The 24,732-nt window shown below is 45.0% G+C and overlaps 1 long non-coding RNA gene across 1 annotated transcript in view; it reads right to left on the bottom strand.

The window, feature by feature from the left end:
• Positions 1-3,914: 3,914 nt before the first annotated feature.
• Positions 3,915-24,732, bottom strand: part of LOC144771670 (uncharacterized) — a 68,343-nt gene continuing 47,525 nt past the window's right edge. Inside the window, exons 2-3 of the long non-coding RNA XR_013599421.1 lie at positions 4,169-4,215; positions 3,915-4,008 (exon numbers count right to left, since the gene is read on the bottom strand). This is a non-coding gene — a long non-coding RNA (uncharacterized LOC144771670). The remainder of the gene's footprint in view (positions 4,009-4,168; positions 4,216-24,732) is intronic.

Genomic DNA, 24,732 nt, shown 5'->3' with positions numbered 1-24,732 from the left:
TTTTTGCGAGTTTGAAGTCCTGATATTTTCTGGGCTGAATTTCATCGCTGGAAAGAGAAGCAGAAAATACAGAAGCTGTTGCTAACTCTATAAGTGCAATCTACTATCTAGTAACATACTATAACTGAGGATAACATATAAGAGCACACTTTTTGAGAAAATATACTTGACAGAATAGTAACCCCTAACTTCTGTTTTGTGTGAATCTCACAGAAAACAGATATGTATGCTGCCAAGGTTTGTCAAAATAAATACATTAAATTTGTCTTGCATAGAAGCCAATAACTTTCGGACTTTGAGCTATGTCTTATTAAAAGTCACAGCCTGTGATATTTCATTGACACAAAGAGAGTTGCTCATCAATAACAATCTCATGATCACAGAGAGTGATCAGGTATGTTGTATTTAAGAATGTGGTAAAGACCAGTGAGAGGCACAGAAAAATGATAAATGTAATGAATAAGAGTGAGAGAAGAGGTCCCCCTATATGATATATATGATCGATAGATATTATATTCAGTTGTAAGATTTCCAACGTTATTTATGGACGTCCATGAACTTAGGGAGAATTGAGTCAAAGAGTGGGTCTTCGCAAACTTTTATTCCTGCCTCTCTGTCTGTCTGAATTTTCTACCAAATCATGAATCTAAAGGCAAAATTTGTAAACATTCTGGCACTTGCAGGGGATGTACTGAGAGAAATACACTTTCAAAAGTTCAGAGGGAGGAAAAGCTGCAGGAAGTCATATTTTGGTAGGGGCAAGGAGATTTGCTGGATACATATTGCTAAATGGATCATCAAGAGGAATAATTACACTGCACTTTATCCCGATAATGCAGAATATTAAACTCTGCCGTAAGATTTCTCCATAGATAAATGGCCTGCTGCAGAGATGTGAATATCACATTTCATAATTAGGAAGTCAATAAAAAAAGTACCATAAGACCTCTTATGGTTCTAAGGGCCATATGTATGAAGCTCAAATGGGTTCGCAAACGCCTAAATTCGCAGAATTTCGGCGTTTGCGAACTCATTTTCGCTAAATGGTATGTATGTAGCAAAATTGAGTGCAAAATAAGGAATCGCAAATTTGCGATTCCTTATTTTGCGATTGCATTTAAGGAATCGCAAATTTTGCGATTCCTTAAATGCAATGTATGAAGCACCCAAGTTGTGCGATTTCTCATTAAGAAATCACAAATTACCACCAACTTGAAGTTGGTGGTAATTTGCGATTTCTTTCACAAAAGCACTTTTTTGCATTTGTGAAGGTGCCATGTGGCGCACATACATGCCCTTAGGGCATGTATGTGCGCCATATGCACACACATGTGAATTTCAGGGGTGCATCAGGGTGTCCTTATTTTTTATTTTTTATATTTTAAGACCTTTATTAGTCAACAGCGGTGTTACACAGCGTTCCGCTTACAACCCATCTGGGCCAGCTGCATGTACTTTGCGTTGTTTCACAGGTAGTTAATGAACACAGCCTCAAGGCCGACAACCCTGGGGTTCGGCGGCGTAAACGGTCTTATTTCAACAGTGTACAATCATACAAATATTTGGTGACGTGGAGATGTAGGTCTGTAGAGTTTTCTTTTTATTTGGTAATATGTGTGAACTCGTGGGTATAGGGCTATGGTAGCACTCATCAATACTTTCAAATAGATTGTGGTCCGTTGTGATACACATGAGGTGTGAGGAAGGGTGGCAGCGGAGGTCTCCTCCCAAGAGGACGTAGGGTATTGACAGTGAGGGATGAGGCTATTCAGCATCCTAAGTGTGTCGGTGAGCGAATATCTATACAGCTTATCCACTCTGATGAGAGTGTCTAGTGTTTGTACTGGTATTCAGAAAGTATCACTTCGACCATGACCGTCACTCTCAGAGGTCCCATGGTGTAGCGTGTACAATATCCAACTTGGAAAAGCCTGGTTGAGAGGGGAATGGGACCAGTATTTCAGTAAACTTTAGAACAGTAACATGGAAAAGATATGCTAAAAAAAGGGGGGGTGTATGGAGGTAGAGATTGCCATGGGTTGAAGGAGGGAAGTGCGGTGCCAATGTATCGGTAGCGGTCCAGTGGGCAAGTAGGCAAGAGATTATGGCGGGCGTCTCCCCCGCATGCTAAGTATTCAGGGGGGGATCACCGCCATAGGGGCGTGCTAGGTATGGTAATACGGTATTATGTGTGGGGCAATCGGTGGCAGAACCCCCCGAGATGGTTGGACGTGCGGGGACGCGAGCGCGGGAGGGGCAACACACACGCCAAAGCGGGACAGCCAGATTTGTAGCGTGTGGCGATCGAGGCATGGGGGTCATGTAGGGAACGAGTAGTGTAGCGTATGTGAAGACTCAATCATGCGTAGGTGTTAGGGAAGGGGGAAGAGGGAGGATCGTATGAGTAGGGGAGTCTATTGGGTGTGGGTATTCTTCATGATGTCCACTGTAGGGAGGGGAAGGGAAGGGGGGTCAGTATTTATCTCTTCACGTGATACCCTGTTCCACACATTTCTGTTGAAAGGACTGGAGGATGTCATCCCAGTATTGTGCGATCGGGAATTTCCGAAGGCCCGCTGTCTCTTCTCGCCGCAGGACTGTGCTCTCCGTTCGCACCCAGGTTGTGAGTGACAGGCACCAGTGTCGGATGTGTGGGGGTGTGTCAGCCTTCCACCGCTTGGTAAGCAGTCGCTTGGCCGTGATCAGTCCAAGATCCCAGTATCGGGCTGGGACCTTGTTCAGTCGAGTGCGTTTGTATAATCCCAATATGCAGGCCTCCCAGGTCCTCGGCACTTGTTCTTTGGTGCAATGCGTAAGTAGCGTGGTTACCCCATCCCAATAATGTTGAAGGGCAGGACAGAGCCGGAGCATGTGAAGGAGGTCCGCTCCCACCATGGAGCAGCGGCTGCAGGCAGTATCCGTAACCAAAAAGTACCTATTTATTTTGTCCGGGGTGAGGTATGCGCGGTGTAGTATGTAGAGCTGTATGATTTTGAAGCGAGGCTTGCGTGGGATGTTAACTGGGCCAGCCAGGACCATCACCCATTCTTTATCCGTCCAATCCCTCCCCCTGTCCGTCGCCCATTTTTCCCTCAGCTGCGCAGTGGCGGGATGAGTATGGAGAAGAAGAGCTTGTGCCAGCCAGTGGATTATGTGCGTGCCATTGCTCATAACATGGAGGTATTGTATAAGATGGTGTGTGGGCAGTTCGTCAGATATGTCGCCCCAGGCAGCAGATAGTGTGTGGGTGAGGGACGCGTGTAAAAGGAACTGCCCAGCTGGAAGAGATGTGTCTTCTGCGAGATTGGCAAAGGGTAGGAGGGAGCCATCAGAGTACAGGTCCCCTAGTGTTTCCACTCCCGCAGTGGTCCAGCTGTCAAGTCTCACGGCCGTTAGAGTCACGCTGTAGTCGGGGTGCCTAGCAAAGGGAGTATCGGGCATATGGTATTGTCTCCCGGTGTCAGGATCCTCCCTAGCAAAAGGTCAGCAGGGGTTCTCAAGACGAGGAAACAGAGCTGGAGTTTGACCCCTTCCTGGTCCAGAGCATGGAATTCACGGAATTCCAAGATGGCGGATGGAGCAGGGGAGTTACCAGTCTAGTTTCTTTGGACATTCCAGAGCGGAGTTCAGGTGAGGCGCGTGCTCTATCAGAGCTGCGCACTTCACCGAGTATTCAGCCGGAGTTGGTAGTGAGAATTCCGTTAGAGTTTTAAAACGTTTAAATAGACGTTTGTTTAGTGCACAGAGTGTTCCGTAGGAAGAAAGAATAAGAAGAGACACAGCAAAGTTGGTTCCTCGGTAGTTACGTTGCCAGTTTAATTGAAGAAATGACACAGCTGACAGAAACGCGCTTAGAGAGGCTCCGACACAGACAAGCCTTCCGACATCGCAGGAACAGCCCAAGAAGCATTTGAGTCGAGAAGAGCAGCGTCTACAAAGGAGCTAAGTGAAAGCTTCAATTGGACAGTTCAGTTTTGTTTGGGTAGCGAAATATTTGCAAGACTGTGCCTGTTAACAATAAAAAGAAAATCTGTAGTGATAATTAGAGCTCATGTTTCAAAACAACAGCAGCAAGGAACGAGCATAAATATTCAAAGAGAAACGTTAATAGTTAAGGTTTAGCCTTTAGTTCGGATAGTTACACATTAGTAGAGGTAATAGCGCTTACCTGAAAAGTTAGTGAGACGTCATCACTCAAGCAGGAAGGCAGCATTCCTAAACGGAAAAAGACAAGTAAAACAGAATCCAATTAAGAAGAAAACAACTAACAGCACTGGTAGGTCAAAAGAGAAAAAGAGATAAAAGAATAATAGTGAGAGATAATAGGGAATTAACTAATCTACTGTTTTTGCAGAAGAGGTTCACACAGACAAGTTGCTAAATACAAGAGAAAGAATAAAAGACACGGAGCTGCATAGAGTGGTAGGTTAAATAAACCCAAATCCTTTCCTGCACCAAGAGAGTAACAAGAGATGAAGTACTAAATTGAATTTATTTGTTTCAGTGAGAATAAAACACAAGTAGGCAGCCCAGATAAAAGAGAACCTCTCAGGAGGAGGAAGAGCGACAGGTCAACACAGTCCCATGGGTATGTAAAAGTAAACACCAAAAGAAAGGTAGAGCAGGGTATTGATATTAGGACTTATTATTTCTGTATGTGTTTAGTATTCACAGGACTCTTTGGTAGGCTTACTAAAAGCAAGTAGAAGATTTGCTGGAGTATCGAGGGGTCTGGACCAGTTTCTTCTGTGCATTTCTTTTCTTATGGTTATTTTCTCCACTTTTCCCCTTCCCTTTTTCTGATTGCTTGGAGTTATGATTTCATTCTGACTCCGACTGATTGGAGAGAGGGAGTTAGAAAGCTAGCATCTTCTGTTCCTGTGCAAGTCGACATAGAGACAAGAATTGGTCATTCGTGGCCTTTGACACCCGGGTGAGGCGCAGGCAGCAGAGGAAACATCTGCGCGCCACCGCAAGGTACAGTTGTGAAGGGCGGGGAGCCTGGGTCAGCGGGTGAAACAGGACCTGAATCTGCAACTGTGACCAGACAGCGGTGTCCGTGGCGGTGTCCCCCAGGTTCTTACCACCTAGCCATCCTGACACCCATTGCATTTGTGCCGCCAGATAATATAGCTCCATGTTGGGAACAGCCAATCCCCCCGCCTCGGTAGGCATATAGAGTTTCACCAGCGCAATGCGCGGCCGACCCTTGTTCCAGATCAGGTCGCGCAGTAGGACCTCAAGGTCGCGAAACACTCGGTTAGGGACATAGGATGGAATATTGGCAAAGTAATACAGGAGCCGTGGCAGTACTATCATTTTTGCTAGGGCTACGCGGCTGGGAACGTTCAGTGGTAACGTTTTCCAGAACCCTATTTGTGATCTAATGGATGCGATCGCTCGCCCAAGGTTTCCCTCTGATAGAGCGCGCGAGGTCACCCGACCAATAATTTCGCCGCTTCCGGCTTCGGGCCCATATATTTCAATTCACCATATACATTGAGCAGGTGACTTCACGCTCTACTACCAATTTGTGTGAATTCCCTACTGTTACTCTTCAGCGTACCCGACTTACCATCCACCGACACGGGTACCTATGACCACAATGGATCAGGGAGCTAGCTGTAAAAGGAAAGGCAGCAAAATACAAACCCAACCAATAACATTCAATTTATCTGTAAAATGACCACGGACAACTGGAAGTTTTAAAGTGTTTATCTAAAGTTCGTTCTCAGAGATCATTAGATTTACAAGAATAAGACAATCAATAATCAAGAGAATGAAAAGTACATAACTATAGAGAAATAAAGTCAGGGTAATCATTGAAATGCAAATATGAGATGTAACTGAAATATGCTATGCAATGTTTAGAAGAACGTTTTTGAATGGACATTCATTTAAGGAAACAAATGCTATAAGAGAGCCTATGAAGAGAAACACGCTATGTTTAAGGCAAAAGTTCTTTAGTCAGTCTAAGTAAGGAGGTTCTAGACCATATCAGGAAATGACAAACTGCAATGCAAAATATAATTTCTAACAGGTAGGGTAACATAGGAACTCTTTATGAAATAAATGCAAATGACTTTATGATTTCAATGGATGCGAAAAAGCATGGAAAATTAACATATGCAAAGGTGTCTTTATTAAAGCAAAAGACAGAAATTCAGAAAGGTGCAAGATTTAGAGATTCAGAGCAATAATTACCTAGACTGGTGTGGAAACCAAACCCTGGCCACGGGTCAGTTAAGGACAGGAAACCCTCAAGGAAGGATACCCCTCAATGGACAGCAGGTGCAGAATGGACACCCAGGACAGGACAGGAAACCCTCAGATTAGGAATCAGGACAGGAACCCCTCAGGACTGGACCAGCACCCGCAGTTCGGAAGCAACGCCTGCGCTCCACCCTCTCTGCAGCTATCGATCAAGACCCCGATTGGGTCAGCGAACTCCCAGCAAAGTGCTCCGCCAGCACTTTAAGGTTTAGTAAAACCTTAGTCTATGGTCAATTTCGGACAGAGTGCTCCGCAGCTCTCTGTATCTTCAGTCACCTATTGAGTGCGTTGGGTCAGTGACAGGTCAGCTAAACCAGACAAGTCGGACAATTTCCCTAGGTGAACCCAGGGTAGATATACTGTTTTGGGACGGTGTACCACCCCCCAATGTTGCAAAGTGTCAGAATCCCTCAATTTGGATTGGTCCTAAGGTAGGATTTGGGTAACACACCAATCAGAACAGACTATTTGGAGGCCTTATTTACATCTCTGGGTACCGCCTAGCGGGATTGGGGTTCCCATGAGAAAATCGCGCAGAATACAGTGAAAGAATACAATTTAGCAACATAATAGAACAATATCATGATGCTGCTGGGCGAAGGTACAGCTTCCCAGGGTGGCTCTGGTATCAACCTTCTTTGGCCTCTGTTCAATGCCATCATGGCTCCTGGCGAGTTTGCGCACAAGCACCCTCCAAGATGGATTCCCCAGCCCAGCACCCCTCCGAGTTGAGGATACATGAAAAGTAAGCGAAAACAAATTAAAACATAGAAGTGACGATATGAAAACACATCATTTGTTTTGTACTTTGAACTTATCATTATAAGTAAATACTATGCAGTTTACGAGTTAGCAACATATACACTGGCACAAGAGCGACTGCACGAGCAGTATCACGTTATTACCAAAGCTATGTATTACGCAAGCGCATTTTTTCCCTCCAAACCTGCAAATACGTCAGGCCACGTGAGTGTGACCGACGCATGCGCAGACGCTATTTCAAAACGGCGGCCATTTTAAAGACTCAATTAATTTGTATTAGAAATACACATGTGCAAGCTTCATCTATTTTCGGTCGAATATAAAAATAAACATTAGTAAGACGTACAAATTATTAATTGATTATACATAAGAGAGGTTCATGACTAAAGCAAGTCGCGATGCGAAGCTTTGCTTCATCAATCCCCTCTTTGATGATATTTACTATCATCACAAAAATAATGGAATCAGATGCCAACTTCTCACACTTTATACAACTCTATCTCTTCCAGCAAGCGATTCAATTTTTCTCTCTCATTTTTGGTAGGGTGAGAATTCTTCACCCTTTTATAGATCTGATTATTCATTTCCTCCAATTCAAGCTCATCCACACTTCGTTTCACTCCTCTGGCATTCACTTGATGCTTTCTGGTGTGCTTACGGCATTTGCAACAGACAAAGATGAAAAATAGGATAAGACCTATAATTCCAATTGGCATCAGTATCTTGAACAATAAGCTTTTACCTAAGCTAGCAAGCCAATGACCTACATTTGAGAGACCATCTACCAGTCTCTTCCAGGCACTGTCAACCTCGAGTGGTTTGAGTTCTTTTTCCAAATTAGTAATGTTTTTCACATATCTTTTGAGCTGCACACTTTTGTCCGGAATATAAGTGCAACAATGTTCAACATCCGGCAGACTCTGCCCTCTTTTGCTAATAAGGTGTCAAGCGCAAGTCTGTTCTGCAAAACCATTGATCTGATCGCAACCATTTCGGTATTGACCAGCAGAAATCCATGAGCTGTGTCAGTAGACAACACATCCACTATAGTGGATAATTTGCAAATTCTGTGAGTGTTCAGAACCACTCCCACTCCAGGTATCAGTGCACTGAAAATACTACCCATTATTTCACCTACGCTTTCTCTTTTACTACGCACTAAGCCATTAGTATTTTCACTGCTTCCAGCAACTTTGTTCACATGGTATATTTTCGGGAAGACAATGCCAAAGTAGCAACTTCCATACCAGTGATCCGGCAATTTGAAATAAGCCTTGTCCCCACAAATATAATAAATTCCAGGAAACACAGGCTCTGACCCATTTTTGAAACCCCATCCTCCAATTACCTTGTAATTATGTTCACATTCACTGGAACCAATGAAAATGTTATTATAGTAGCTAGTCTTCTCGCGGTGAAGACATAGCTTTCCTTTCCTTTCAAAATCCAGCAACAGAGCAGGACCCGCCCCACCATTTGAGGTGCCTTCCATGTTCTTAGCCCATTTTGGCGTTTTCTGTCCCTCGTCATCTGCCCTTCTTTGTATTTTTATTCTCCTTTTCTCTGCCATGTTCAGGAACATCTTTTCCTGCTCACGCAAAGAACAAGTCAAGTTATCTCTGTGTGCGTCACCTATGTCGATATTACCTATAGTCAGAAAGTATTCGCCCATATAGCGAGTAACGTCACTTTTGGTATGTACAGGATTCAAGTTCCCACGTATAGGAAGTTCGGAAAAGATCACGTCATTGTTAGAGTAATAGTACTGTAACGGTCCTCTTTTGTAAAATAAACTTGCTAAAATGCTACAGGATATTCCATACGTCAGGGGCAGGTGATGGTATGTCACGCCTTCAGCTACAGAGGTAGGTAGCTTCATGCAGACATAGCAATCTTCAATTTCCATAGTCTCTACATAGTGTATTAACAAGTTTGCGAAAACATTTAAATGTGTCTTATTCTTAACTTCATGATAATGTAGTCCTCCCTCATCTGATGCTTCTAGGTCTCGTTTTGTTTGCTTCAGTGCTCTCTCATGTCTTACTACACTCTGTGTTGTCAGCTCCTCACTGTCAGTATTTACAATTTCAGTAGGGTAAATATTAGTATTTTTGCTCACCGCAAAGGGAATGAAAACTGTTAGTCCTATCCAAACTAATATCAATATAACTATACTACATACACATACCTGGCAGCATGTTTTGCAACAGCTGCGACTAGGTCTACCATTCACGCTTGAATCAGACATTTTGGCTCAGAAGAAGTTTCTCGACCCCTCTTTGTGTCTTTACACAAGTAGCTTACTTTGTGCAAATTCACGGTGGCTCGTCTTCTTCTTCAGCAGAGTACTCAGGGACGGGTTCTCCGTCGCTTTCGTCAGTTATATCAAGATCTTCAAATTCTTCCAAAACGAGCGTCCATTCAGGAGACTTGTACTTTTTGTTTTGTCTTTTTATTCGATCACTCCTTCTTTTGGAGGTTCCTTCTTGTTGCTCAGCTATGCGAGCACTTCTCCTTTCTTCTGCACGTTTTTCTTCCACCGTTTTTATCCTTAGCCTCAATTTCTTTACGAAGCCAGGCTCAATGTGCTTTCTTTTCTTAAGTCTTCTAGTTGGGACTTGGACTTCGTTTTCTTCTCTTGCCCTCTTGTTTTCATTAGGTTGTGGCAATTCTGCTTCAGTTTCTCCCTCTTCTATCTGACTAGTTCCAGGGCTAGCATCAATTTCTTCTGCCTGGTTACTAATCTGGCCTTGTTCAGGACAGTTTTGTTTTTGCCTTTCAAATGTCTCTGTTTCTGTTTCCTGAACACGTTCTTCTATTCCTATCTGATCCTGTTCGAGCACTTCGATCTCTTGATTTTCTTCCGCTCTAACTATTATTCTATGTCTAGTCTGTCCCTTCTCGACATCAGGAGTCAGTGGAGGAGTATCGATCACTTGTTCTGTCCCTGTCTGACCTTCTCCTTCCTCAGTTTTGACGTGAATCTCAAGATCCTGAGGGTCTTCGCCTGTGCCTTGCTTTTCCTCTCTAGTCCACTCTCTTCCTTCCCGAAGTCGCTCACTTGTTCTGATGGGGTCTTCGGTGAGATCAATCAATGGTATTCATTCCTCTGGCCATATGCTCGGCAGCTCGTCTTCAGCTACTTCTGGCTCAACTTCTGGGACCCCTTCAGCAGGCTGGACTCTTGGTAGTTCGTTGTCAACTACTCCTGGACCACCGTCTGTTGATCCCACAGCTCGACTGGTACTGGGCTGTACGTCGTCGGCTACTTCTGGTCTGGCTCCTGCAGAGTCCTCTGCTGGACGCCCTTCTTCTTCAGGCTCCTCGTCTGGTAATACCTTCTGGGTGTTGCTGGCGTGTATCCAATGTGGTACCCCTGCACACTTTACTGCTGTGGTCGTTACAAGGATCACCTGACGCTTCTCTCCCCACCTTGGTTCCAGGCAGCTCTTCCGAGTATGCTTCTTTATCTTGACCCAGTCCCCCGGGACCAGTTTGTGGAGAGGAGTCGTTGGATTGAGGATGGCGTCTTCTCCGATCTGGCGAGAGATAGAACGCACTTGGTCACCTAATCTCTTGCAGTATTCAAGCACCAAATCATCAGTAATACTCAACAGTTTGCTTCCTGGTACCCATGCTTGTCTCATCACTCTTCCCATTAGGATCTCATGGGGACTTAGGCCTGTCTTGCGGTCAGGAACACTTCGGAGTCCCATCAGGACCAAGGGCAGGGCCTTCACCCAGGTCATGCCAGATGCATCACTCAGTTTTGCTAGTCTGTTTTTGATAGTTCCATTTATTTGTTCCACTATTCCAGAAGCCTCTGGACGATATGCACAGTGGAGTTTTTGTGTGATTCCAAAGGCCTTACAGAGTTCGTCGATTACCTCATTCTGAAAATGTCGGCCTCTATCTGATTCAATAGTGACTGGAACCCCGAACCTGGGTATCAGTTCTTTCAGTAAACACTTAGCTACTGTCAGTGCATCATTTTGGGGAGTAGGGAAAGCCTCCACCCACTTTGAAAATAGGCAGACCATGACAAGGACATATCGCTTCCCTTCACAACGTGGCATGGTGATGAAGTCAATCTGTATTCTCACAAAGGGACCACCTGACCTCCCTATTTTCCCCAGTTCCACCATTGTTCTCTTGCCTGCGTTCATTCTTTGACATGACAGGCACCTCTGGCAGAGGGACTCTGCTACTTTCCTGAACTTTTTACTGTACCAAGTCTGTTGGAACACTAGAATCATGGCGTCCCTACCAATGTGTGATCCTTCATGTATCAATCTCGCCATTGTGCCAAGTAAGTGTCTAGGTAACATAGGCATACCAGTTGGGCCCAAGATGACACCATCCTCACGTCTTGGTCTACACCCGTCTTCCTTCCACTTCTCTCTCTCTTGCCAGGGTGCCGCCTGCTGCCATTCTCTCACTTCATCCCATGTGGGCACTTCTTCAAACACTCGAAGTTGGCAGCTGGTTCCGGACCCCCCTCGTTTTGGATTTATGATATATCGATCTCTGGCGCACCATTGGGCCACTCGATCAGCGAAATCATTTCCCAATGATACAGTGTCAATGCCCTTCTTATGAGCGACGCACTTTACCACTGCCAGTTCCTTTGGTAACTGGATTGCCTCTAAAAGGTCTTGAACAACTTTTCCATTTCGAATAGGGGTACCTGATGAAGTCAGGAACTCCCTCTGTAGCCACAATTGGCCAAAGTCATGCACAACTCCATAACAGTACTGACTGTCAGTATACACTGTTAGGCGTAGGTTTTTCCCAATTTTGCAAGCTTTTATCATAGCTATCAATTCGGCTACTTGTGCAGACTTTACTTCAAATAGATAACCTGCTTCTTCAATTTTTGTTAAGGAGACTACCGCATAGGCAGCACTCAGGCCTCCTTGTTCATGTCTTAGGCATGAACCATCCACAAACAATTCCTTGTCATGTATAGCCAAAGGTGTTTCTTTAATGTCTGGGCGTGGCTTTGTGCTGAATTCTGTTAAATCAATGCAGTTATGCTCATCGTCCTCCCCATCTTCCATATCCATTGGGTCGGGGAGCAAAGTGGCGGGGTTCAGAATACTGCACCTGACAATTTTTACATTTGCAGCACCCACAAGAATCCTCTCGTATTTAGTCAGCCGACTAGGGGTGAGATACTGAGTTTTCGTTCTGGTCAGTAAAATTACCACTCCATGTGGAACATACACAGTTACAGGATGTCCCATGACAATGGACTCACTCTGCTCTAAACTTGTGCAGGTAGCAGCTACTGCTTTCAGACATCCTGGTAATCAGCAGCCACTGGATCCAGGGTGGCAGAGAAATATGCCACAGGCCTTCTGGTGGTGCCATGTTCTTGTGTTAGGACTGACAATGCACAATTATCGCGAGTGTCACAGAACAGGGCAAATTCTTTGGTATAGTCTGGCATTCCCAACGCAGACAATCCCGTAGTTTTGTGAAGGCTGTTAAGCTTTCATCATCCCATTGTACAATATCCGGTGTTCCTCTCTTGGTCATTTTTATCAAGGGCCTAGCTAGGACTGCAAATCCCAGAATCCATTGCCTGCAGTAGCCTATCACTCCCAGGAACATTCTGATTTCTTTCTGAGTACGGGGTAACTGCATTTTTTGAATTATCCTTACTCTTTCTGACGTTACTTTCCTGACGCCTTTCTCTATCTGGTGCCCCAGATACTTCACGGATTTTGCACAGAACTGTAATTTTTCAGGGGCCACTTATGTCCCTTCTCACTCAGGTGATTCAGTAGGGCAATGGTGTCAATCACACAATCCCTATGACTTTTGGACGCCACCAAGAGGTCGTCAATGTATTGCACTAGGACAGAGTTTCCAGGCAGGACCAAAGTTTCCAAACATTTTTTCAAGATCTGATTAAAGATAGAGGGGCTCTCTGTGTACCCCTGGGGGACCCTGTTCCAGACATACACGTGACCATTGAAGGCAAATGAGAAAAGAAATTTGCTGTCTGGATGCAAGGGAATGGAAAAGAATGCATTACATAAGTCTATCACAGTGAACCACTCAGCATCCCATGGAATCTGGTACAGAATCACTGCTGGGTTCGGGACAATAGGGCAGCAGGGAACCACTATCTTGTTTACCTTTCTTAGGTCCTGCACTACTCTGTACTTGCCACTAGGCTTCTTGATGCCCATAATCGGTGAGTTACATGGGCTACTCATTACTTCCTGTATGATGTTTCCTTCTAGCAATTTCTGTATTTCCAGGGTAACACCTGCTCTCACTTCTGCATTCATTCTGTAGGGTTTAGTATTGGGGTATACTGCATTGTCCTTTATTGCTATCTGTATGGGGTCCACGTTTTTCATTAACCCTACATCTTTCCCCGTAAAGTCCCATACCTCTGGCTTTACTGCTTCTTGAAGTTCTTTGGGCAAATCCTGCATAGTCATTCATTTAATTTCTGAGTCAGGTCTGATTAGCATCAATTTATAAATGCCATCTTCATCTGGGGTCTGAATTTCAACACCCTTTGGTGTGCAAAAGATGGTACAGTTCATTTTGCACAGCAAATCACGTCCCAGTAAGTTTACTGGACTGGTGTCACAAACAACAAATCTATGCATTTCTTTAAAGTTTCCAATTGAGATCTCCATGGGCTCGGTAACAGGAGTACTAATCAATTGATTAGATACACCCACTACTTGGATGGCTTCTCCCGAGAGGGGTAGGTTTGGAACGTCCACTGTTCTCACAGTAGAACGGGTAGCGCCAGTGTCCAACAGAAAGGTGACATCATTTCCGTCAACCTTTCCTTCAATGTATGGTCCGGACTGGTCTACCGGCAAGGAGGCGCCAAGTACGCACTCCTCCTCCTCCCCTCTCAGGCCCCGTCAGTACTGGTCATCACAAAGGAAGGTATCTTTTAACAAATACTGCGAAGTTGCTGCATTTCTGTTCTCATTGCCTTCCCAGACTTCTATCTCATCACCCTCCGTAGATTTTCCCTTATACACTTGCTTTGGTGCTCGGGGCAACTGAATCGTTTTTACCTGTGGTTGAGTCTTTCTTGGTCTTTCTTTCTGCGTCTGTGAAGTTAAATCAGGTGTTTTGGGGTTATCATCTGGCAAATAAGGACACTCGTTTCGCCAGTGTCCAATTTCTCCGCACTGATGGCAGGGGAATTTCTTCATAGCCTCTTCCCTGCTCATTTTGGGCCGGGGCTTACCTCCTCCCCCACCCCCAGGACCTTTGTTCTGAGTGTTTTTGGCCATCTCACTCAACTGTTTTTCCTGCTGTTCTGCGAGCTTCACTTGAGCCCACATAACCTTCTCCTTGAGAGCCTTTTTCTTTTCTGCCATCTCGTCCTCACAGTATTTTGCATACCGTAGGACCTCGTCTATCTTTTTTGATTGCCAACAAATTTTGTTATCTTTTATCCACTGACAAATTTCGGGTCTTAAACCATTTACAAACCTGTAAATAAAATGTGTCATATCCTTCATCTCGATGTTATCTATTCCACTGTATGTTTTGAACACCTGCAACAACCTTTCATAATAGGAGTGCACGGTCTCGTCTCTCTCCTGTGTTGTTCTATCTATTTTGGTCCAATCAGTTTCCTTTGCGGGCACCTTTATTTTCAAATGCTGAATTACCTGTTCATATTTTTTCATCACTTCTACAGATGGTTCCCCTGTGTTAGAGTCCCTCGGGTACTCCTCACTGGGCCAGGCTATGGCAATTTTACACTCGGTCCACAGATCTACCGGGACCACAATGTCGAAAAACCCATCCAGGTCTTTCCACAGGCATTTTTGTACCTTTACGAACCTTTCCACCTGCCTGTACCAGTCAACTGGCTTTTCACGCAATTTCGGGAAATCGTTAGTAAAGGACACAATATCCTGTCTGGACCATGGAACGTGCACATACCTCCCACCTGGTACTTCCCGCATGGGGCATAACTTCTCAGGTTTGTCTACTTCTCTCAACGCGAACTCAGGGGTCGCTTGTCTGGATCGAGCCTCATCTTTCTTTCGAGCCCACCTGTTTTTCCATTTTTCCACATCTCCCCATTTTTGCAGCACTGCTAACAACTCTTTAATCCGCAGCTTTTCCCCTGACACATTCAGGTTCTCTATATCTTTGTCTGAGAAATCGGCTCTGTAGGGTTTTTGCAAGGGCTTGGATTTCGAAATATCTACCCCCATACTAGCTGCGGTGTCTGTCAGCTTTTCGTGGAGCACTCTGGTACTTCTGGTAAGGCTTTTACACATAAACAGCAACTCTTCTTCAGAGTAGGTATTTAATCTGTCTAATCCCACATTTCCTGCCATTAATTCCTCTATTTCTATCCTCAGTTTGTAGAGGTCTAAAGGTTTCGTCTGCGGAGTCTGTTTCTCTAATTTGCGACTCCAATTTTCAATTTCTTCCGGAGTTACCAGAGAGACACTCCTAGTACCTGACGTTGACTCCAATTTAATTTCTTTCGTATTAAAAGGATTATGCCTCTTCTGCATTCCCTTTCCGGTCTGTTTGTTTGGCAGGTCCAAGAACACAACTTCAGACTCGCACTCACTGGACTGATCATCTATTATTATGGGTTCCTGTCTTGGTGGCGCCACGATTGGGGAAATAACTGGAGGGTTTGGACTTCCCCGATTATTCCCATATAACGGAACCACTGGTCCAATCGTTACCGGGATAGTCAAAGCCTCAGGACTGGTATTTAACTGGGAGATTTTTCTGAATTATTTCTGTTCTCTGTTTAGCTAGAGCCTCTTGCTCCCTTTCATCCAGTACCCTTCCTAATGTTCTGTCATGTAATATCTGTGGAGTTAGGTGAGGGGTAAAGCTCGGGGCAGTAGGATGCGTTTCACCTGGTCCCCCACCATAGTTTGGTTTTGGGAACAAAGTTCCGGTGCCGAATGACCTACGCTCTTCCTCATATGGAGGCTGTAAAAAGGGCATTCCTGAACTTGATGGTTTTTCTTCGTTCTCATAAAGAGGTCTGGGGAAAAAGACTCTCTCACGGGAATATTTTTCCTCCTGGCTCGCGGGCACTCTAGGATATATATCCCTTACCTCCGCGGGTCCGGGATTCTCAAAATAGGGCGGTATCTGACAACCTCCTCCCCTACTTAGGGATCTGTCCTCCTCCTTAATAGAGGGACGTCGGGGATTCTCTCCTGCACTGAAAGGTCGGGCTCCCTCATTATAAGGGGGCGGACTTCTCGTAAAGATGTCATCTAACAATTCATCGTCTGACTCCCCAAGGGGCCCCCAATGTTTACTCTTTTCTGTCCTTTTCTCTCCCGCAGAAAGGTTACCTGCTGGCATCATGGGAAACAGACCCTCAACAATCATGCTCTGTCTCCACTGTTTCATCTTTTTATCCCTGGTTTCTTGTTTCAGCTTTGGGTACCATTTGGTCAGACCTTTGTCCATTCGGGGTTTTTCTCTTTCGAAAGCCTCAATCTCCCATTCCTCTAATGCCTCATACTGCGTTAGTCTCGGTCTGGGATGTAATTCATTCATTCGGGTTCTCAAATTAAACAAAATCCTACCATTGAAAGTACCGTCTAACGGAAAGGCCAATATCCCGTCATCTTTTGTGTACTTTACCCAATTTTCCAACCACACACAGGTATTATACCCTCGGTCGAACATCATGAAAGAGGCGGGAGTATTGGGTGGTGGAACAATAACGCCCTCTCTGGTTTTAATCGGGTTGTCCTTTTTGAAGTAATTCTTCACCTTATTTACAAGTGACATTTTTCTCTTAGTTCCGTACATAATATCGTATCTATTGGCTTTCCACTGATCCCTTTCAAACCCTTGGTTTCTTGGATCGGGTCTAGTCTCTGTACAATACGAGTGCCACATACGATTTCTACGCTTAACTTTGTTTACAAAGTGATCTCCAATCAGAATGCGTCTTGCAATTCCGTGCGACCAATGGGTGCACGCGTTCAAGTATTTTCGACCAATGGGTGCGCGGCCTTTTCGCGAGGCAGTTCTCACGCTTCGGTGCTCACCCCTCCTTCACAATTCCAGCTCCGCTACCCGCCCGCTGTTTCTACCAATCCCAGCGCGGCACAGAGTGACGTCAGAGACGCTTCGCTGCTGACTCCCTCCCTTCACAAGGTAACGGAAACTTTCTTTCTTTCTAAAGTGCTCAGTGCTTGGTTATTTAACAACGAATACACATTCGCCACAGTGCTCAAGTGTCTAGACAGGACAGAGTTGTTTTACTGCAAGTAAACTACTTCCATTTACTTTTCACGCGCTGCGGGTAGATTCTCTTCCGCCTACCCTTCACTCTAGCATCAGTGAACCTGTTACTCCCTTAGACCCATCCACTTTTCCGGGATATATCAGAGTCTAAGGTTTCCCAGCGGACCCCTTTGCTTTCACTCAAGCTCCGATGAACCTGCTACTTTTCCGATGTGACCCTTATTAGGTTACCAAATGGAATGGGCGTGGCGCACCGCGTGTTTATCAAAGTTTTTTAGGAAAGGTGAACAGAGTATCAAGGTGAAGGTGCTCCTACAGGCGGCGTAACTGTTCAAGGTACGTCCTAAATGGTTGAAGGGTTGAGTGCGCTACAAGGGTGTAGGCGCATCCCTGTGGTGGGCACACTTATGTGGAGCTGTGTGTGGTGAGACAACACAGTGGTTTCCAAACAATTTTGATTAATAAAGTTCCAAAGTTGAATGTTTCAGGTAGGTTTTTAATCCAGGTTTGTCATATGCAGTGAATCATATTATATTCATATGAGTTAGCAGACCATCAGTTCATAACGTCTGAAACTGTACATAGCTCCGATGCATTTCGGACAATGGTGTCCTTTCTCAAGGAGCTCTAAAACAAAGAGGATATATAGCCACATCAATATCGTTGAAAGTCAAAGAATGCAAAAACATGCGATACATTTCAATGTGTCAGGGTTAATATGACAATTATTCAACATACATCAAAAGGTCAGTGACGCAAGGAAGGCAGGTTACAGAAATTAAATAAAGGGTGGCTTAGGGAGCATAAACGAAGAGAAATAAGGGAGCGTGAAAGCCGAGAAATGTGGACATGATAAACCAAATGAGCCATGCGGGCTAAATAAAACGCAGTGTCATGGATCGGGTGCGGGGGCGCGGGATCAGAGGAACGCTCGGGTTTCAACACGGGAGCGTGTGAACAGTAGTAGCTCCGGCGAGCTTCAAAAGCAGCAAAGCGTAACTCAATCTACTGGCGATCCCGTTAAAAGGTATACGGGTCGCTGAATCTTTGCTGGGTAGCAGGGGTTCACTCGGTGAAAGGTAGCGGGAAAAGGTGGTGCCATAAAGCTTACCGGGTCAGTCTCATCAGCAGGACCGGTAGAAGCGGCCTGTGAAGGTGAAACTCCGTGAAGTGAATGCGGAGTTTAGGAGGAGGGTGTAAAAACAAAAAACGGACTAGGTGAAATGTGGATAGGTCGAATCACAAGAAAACGGGGGTGGCCATCTTGGAAGGGAAATTGGAAAGTGAGCTTCCTGCCTCAATAAAGTGGCATAAATTTAAGAGAATAACAATATCAAACGCAAACAGCAAGACAATGTTACAGTGCATCAAAAGGTGCCCGAGGGCGGCATTACAAATAGCAACTTAACTCAGTCCGGTCATTAAGACCAAAAGGTTTCTGTGATTGTAGCCTGTACATCCAGGCTGTTTCTCTCTGCAGCAGCGCCTTGTTGTTGTCTCTGCCTTCTTTTTGTTGAACAATCTCAAGAACCAGATATTTAAGTTGAGATATATTGTGGTTCGCTTCATTAAAATGAAGCGCAATGTTAGATTTGGAGTTCTTGGTCCTGATATTGGACTTGTGCTCGTTCAATCTTGTTTTGATTTTCCTACTTGTCTTTCCCACATATGTTTTGCCGCACAAGTCCAATATCAGGACCAAGAACTCCAAATCTAACATTGCGCTTCATTTTAATGAAGCGAACCACAATATATCTCAACTTAAATATCTGGTTCTTGAGATTGTTCAACAAAAAGAAGGCAGAGACAACAACAAGGCGCTGCTGCAGAGAGAAACAGCCTGGATGTACAGGCTACAATCACAGAAACCTTTTGGTCTTAATGACCGGACTGAGTTAAGTTGCTATTTGTAATGCCGCCCTCGGGCACCTTTTGATGCACTGTAACATTGTCTTGCTGTTTGCGTTTGATATTGTTATTCTCTTAAATTTATGCCACTTTATTGAGGCAGGAAGCTCACTTTCCAATTTCCCTTCCAAGATGGCCACCCCCGTTTTCTTGTGATTCGACCTATCCACATTTCACCTAGTCCGTTTTTTGTTTTTACACCCTCCTCCTAAACTCCGCATTCACTTCACGGAGTTTCACCTTCACAGACCGCTTCTACCGGTCCTGCTGATGAGACTGACCCGGTAAGCTTTATGGCACCACCTTTTCCCGCTACCTTTCACCGAGTGAACCCCTGCTACCCAGCAAAGATTCAGCGACCCGTATACCTTTTAACGGGATCGCCAGTAGATTGAGTTACGCTTTGCTGCTTTTGAAGCTCGCCCGAGCTACTACTGTTCACACGCTCCCGTGTTGAAACCCGAGCGTTCCTCTGATCCCGCGCCCCCGCACCCGATCCTTATTAGGTTACGCCACTATGGGAATTTTGCCAATGAACCTCGTTACTAACATTTATTCACACATGTATTCAGAAAAAGCCCTAGTTAGTGCTTCCCGGTCTGCCTAACCTGCACCTAACTTTCCTTGAGCCTGCGACCTCAAGGCAATGGATTCTATTCACCACTTGCCTGTTCAATTCCCCGGGGATTTCTGACAACACTTAATGAGACGGTTTACAAACGCATGGATTAATACATATAACAATATAAGAACAAGAATAACAATTTTAAAACAATTCATAAATTTCAAAAGCAACACATTTCAAGAGAATGATCAGGTCCCTCGGAACGGCCGCTCTTATAGCAGCATCAATATACTAGCAGCTACCGACTTGACTAGCCTAACTAGTCCTACCTATCCTTTAACTAGTCCCTAACCATCCTCTGCTACCAGAAAAACTGATAGAGCGCGCGAGGTCACCCGACCAATAATTTCGCCGCTTCCGGCTTCGGGCCCATATATTTCAATTCACCATATACATTGAGCAGGTGACTTCACGCTCTACTACCAATTTGTGTGAATTCCCTACTGTTACTCTTCAGCGTACCCGACTTACCATCCACCGACACGGGTACCTATGACCACAATGGATCAGGGAGCTAGCTGTAAAAGGAAAGGCAGCAAAATACAAACCCAACCAATAACATTCAATTTATCTGTAAAATGACCACGGACAACTGGAAGTTTTAAAGTGTTTATCTAAAGTTCGTTCTCAGAGATCATTAGATTTACAAGAATAAGACAATCAATAATCAAGAGAATGAAAAGTACATAACTATAGAGAAATAAAGTCAGGGTAATCATTGAAATGCAAATATGAGATGTAACTGAAATATGCTATGCAATGTTTAGAAGAACGTTTTTGAATGGACATTCATTTAAGGAAACAAATGCTATAAGAGAGCCTATGAAGAGAAACACGCTATGTTTAAGGCAAAAGTTCTTTAGTCAGTCTAAGTAAGGAGGTTCTAGACCATATCAGGAAATGACAAACTGCAATGCAAAATATAATTTCTAACAGGTAGGGTAACATAGGAACTCTTTATGAAATAAATGCAAATGACTTTATGATTTCAATGGATGCGAAAAAGCATGGAAAATTAACATATGCAAAGGTGTCTTTATTAAAGCAAAAGACAGAAATTCAGAAAGGTGCAAGATTTAGAGATTCAGAGCAATACTTACCTAGACTGGTGTGGAAACCAAACCCTGGCCACGGGTCAGTTAAGGACAGGAAACCCTCAAGGAAGGATACCCCTCAATGGACAGCAGGTGCAGAATGGACACCCAGGACAGGACAGGAAACCCTCAGATTAGGAATCAGGACAAGAACCCCTCAGGACTGGACCAGCACCCGCAGTTCGGAAGCAACGCCTGCGCTCCACCCTCTCTGCAGCTATCGATCAAGACCCCGATTGGGTCAGCGAACTCCCAGCAAAGTGCTCCGCCAGCACTTTAAGGTTTAGTAAAACCTTAGTCTATGGTCAATTTCGGACAGAGTGCTCCGCAGCTCTCTGTATCTTCAGTCACCTATTGAGTGTGATGGGTCAGTGACAGGTCAGCTAAACCAGACAAGTCGGACAATTTCCCTAGGTGAACCCAGGGTAGATATACTGTTTTGGGACGGTGTACCACCCCCCAATGTTGCAAAGTGTCAGAATCCCTCAATTTGGATTGGTCCTAAGGTAGGATTTGGGTAACACACCAATCAGAACAGACTATTTGGAGGCCTTATTTACATCTCTGGGTACCGCCTAGCGGGATTGGGGTTCCCATGAGAAAATCGCGCAGAATACAGTGAAAGAATACAATTTAGCAACATAATAGAACAATATCATGATGCTGCTGGGCGAAGGTACAGCTTCCCAGGGTGGCTCTGGTATCAACCTTCTTTGGCCTCTGTTCAATGCCATCATGGCTCCTGGCGAGTTTGCGCACAAGCACCCTCCAAGATGGATTCCCCAGCCCAGCACCCCTCCGAGTTGAGGATACATGAAAAGTAAGCGAAAACAAATTAAAACATAGAAGTGACGATATGAAAACACATCATTTGTTTTGTACTTTGAACTTATCATTATAAGTAAATACTATGCAGTTTACGAGTTAGCAACATATACACTGGCACAAGAGCGACTGCACGAGCAGTATCACGTTATTACCAAAGCTATGTATTACGCATGCGCATTTTTTCCCTCCAAACCTGCAAATACGTCAGGCCACATGAGTGTGACCGACGCATGCGCAGACGCTATTTCAAAACGGCGGCCATTTTAAAGACTCAATTAATTTGTATTAGAAATACACATGTGCAAGCTTCATCTATTTTCGGTCGAATATAAAAATAAACATTAGTAAGACGTACAAATTATTAATTGATTATACATAAGAGAGGTTCATGACTAAAGCAAGTCGCGATGCGAAGCTTTGCTTCATCACCTCCAATACATCTGCAGGGTCACGGTAAATGTGAATCCCGAGATATCTGAATGTCGTGGGATACCACTGTAGTCTCTCGCCACCGATGCGTATCTAACTCTCGGGAACATTCGGGTCAAAGGAGTAAGCCCCTGATTTGGCCCAATTTACTTTCAAGCCCGACATTTCCTCAAAGGTGCAAAAAATGTCAGTTAGTGACGCCGAAACATCACTCAGGTCTTTGATATAAAGGAGGAGATCATCCGCATATAATGACACCGCATGTAGGCCATCCGCCATCGGTATACCCCACTCCGTCCCTCGGGACCTGAGCGTCGCAGCCAGGGGTTCCACAGCTAAAGCGAACAGTAAGGGCGACAGGGGGCAGCCCTGTCTGGTGCCCCTCTGTACACGTATTGGGTCAGAGAGCAACTCGCCAGTGCGGACGCGGACCGTGGATCTGCGTTATAGGAGGCCAACCATGGTCTCATAGTCGTCCCCCAGTTCAAATTTGTCCATGACCGCTCGCAGGTAAGGCCATTCTACCGAGTCAAACGCTTTCTCCAGGTCCAACACTAGGCACCCGGCGCGTGGCCACCGACTTGTGGCGTATTCTTGTATGCGGAAGAGACGGCGGATGTTGTGGGACGTGTGGCGCGTCGGTACAAACCCGTTCTGGTCGTGATGTACCAGCGTGGGTACCATAGGGGCTAGTCGTCGGGCAAGCGTGGAAGCGAGAATTTTATAGTCCGTATTGGGGAGGGCTAATGGACGGTAGGATCCCATGCGCTCGCCATCTCTGTTGGGTTTGAGCAGAGATACAAGCGTAGCTTCATCAAATCAGGGTGTCCTTATGACATCCTTGCACCCTTGAAATTATTCTCAATTTGCAATTCTCAAATTGCGAATCGCAAATTGAGAATAACTTCACATTCATTCCGATGGGCCTCCTGGTCCATAGAAATGAATGTGAAATTATTCCTTAATTGCGATTCGCAATTAAGGAATTTTAAGAAATCGAAAAAAATGCGATTTTCCACATACATACAAATTTGCCAATCTCAAATAGCGATTTCTAAAAAATCGCTATCTGAGATTCGCAAATCTGGATGTTGATACATCTGCCCCTAAATCATTTAAAATGAATGCTAAGGTGAGTTGTACTAAAATTGAGCAACTGTTGTGCTGCTATGCATTCACAAAAAACAGCTTTTTAGCTCACAGCAGCAGAATACAATATAGGACGAACAGTCCTACTTTGTTTGTGGTCCGGTTCAAGGAGGACCCAGCCTTGCAGTCAAGGCAAGACTGTTCCCATGAGGAGCAGGGTAAAAATTGATTTGCATATGGCTGGGTCCATACTGAGGTGGCATGGCGGTCAAAAATCAATGAATTGGTATTCAGCCCTGAGTGAATGCCAGTGGCTGAGATTTTAATTAAGCATTCCATTAATCAACTTGTTGTTGTAGCAGTTGATGCCCTAAGTGCGGCAGGTACTCCCAATTGTGGGTCCCGTGGTCACTGTGCCACTGGAATCAATCAATACCGGGCTACAAATCCCATAATGAGGGAAAAACTGGTTGTTTTTGCCTTAAAAAAAGATAAGGTTAGTTCTCCTGAGGACATGGATTTAATGACCCAGGACACTTATTGTTCTGTTTTCTAAAGGTTACTGGGGGGTAGCTGCATTTTGTTCAGCCCTTCAGAACATGACAAAATTGCTTGGTGGTGCCCCAAGATTATACAATATAAATAAAAACCCATCACAAGGCATTAATGGGCACTCTATGGCAGAGCAGTGAATAATAAATGAGCGGCTCCTGCTGCTCATTTATAATCCCCTTTTTTTGGACATAGACAGATTAATGTTTGTTAGGGGTGGGCAGGGGTCGCCCCAGGGGTCTTGTCCGCTCCCTGCAAGCAGCCCCTTGGGACACACATGAACTGGCAACATGGTTTGGCTTTTTTCTAAATACAAAGTGAGGTGACCCTGTGCCCACCCGGTGCACACCACAGGATTACATTTTGATGGGGTCTGAACACCAAGCTCCAAGGGCCCGCCAGCTACCTGTAAGAGGTCACATGGGCTGCGCAGGAATTGGGTACATATTCTGTTTTGTTCTTTTCAAAGTAGGGTGCTCACTCGGTACCCCCACAGCATTTCCTACATTGTGGGCTGTGGCAAAAACCACATGGCTCCCGCAGCTCTGCCAGCTCCCCTTCCAGCGCCCATCCCACATGGGGCTGGAGCTGGCATTGCTCCCACCTGGCAAGAGCAACGTTTCTTTCTGCTCCTGCTGAGCGGCAGCTATTCTTCCCACAAGAGCATGGACAGGGAGAACTATTTATGCTCTCAAAGGTTCCCACCGGGGGGTGATCACAAAAGACTTCCCTGCCCACGCTCCCGCGGATAGGGAATAAATGGTGTCCTGGAGTATGGGGTACTTGAGACACCATCACAGAGCCAGCCCTAGAGAGGGTGTGCCTGGGAACATAGTGTGGTTCAAGGAGGAGGGCTGGACGCCTTCTCCCCTTAATTTATACATGGCTCTTTGTCATGGGGGACAGGGGATTCAATACGGCTTGGGG

Source organism: Lissotriton helveticus, chromosome 8 (assembly GCF_964261635.1).
Source record: "Lissotriton helveticus chromosome 8, aLisHel1.1, whole genome shotgun sequence".
NCBI lineage: Eukaryota > Metazoa > Chordata > Amphibia > Caudata > Salamandridae > Lissotriton > Lissotriton helveticus.
The sequence above is the reverse complement of the archived record's forward strand: the minus strand, read 5'-3'. Positions and strand labels throughout refer to the sequence as shown.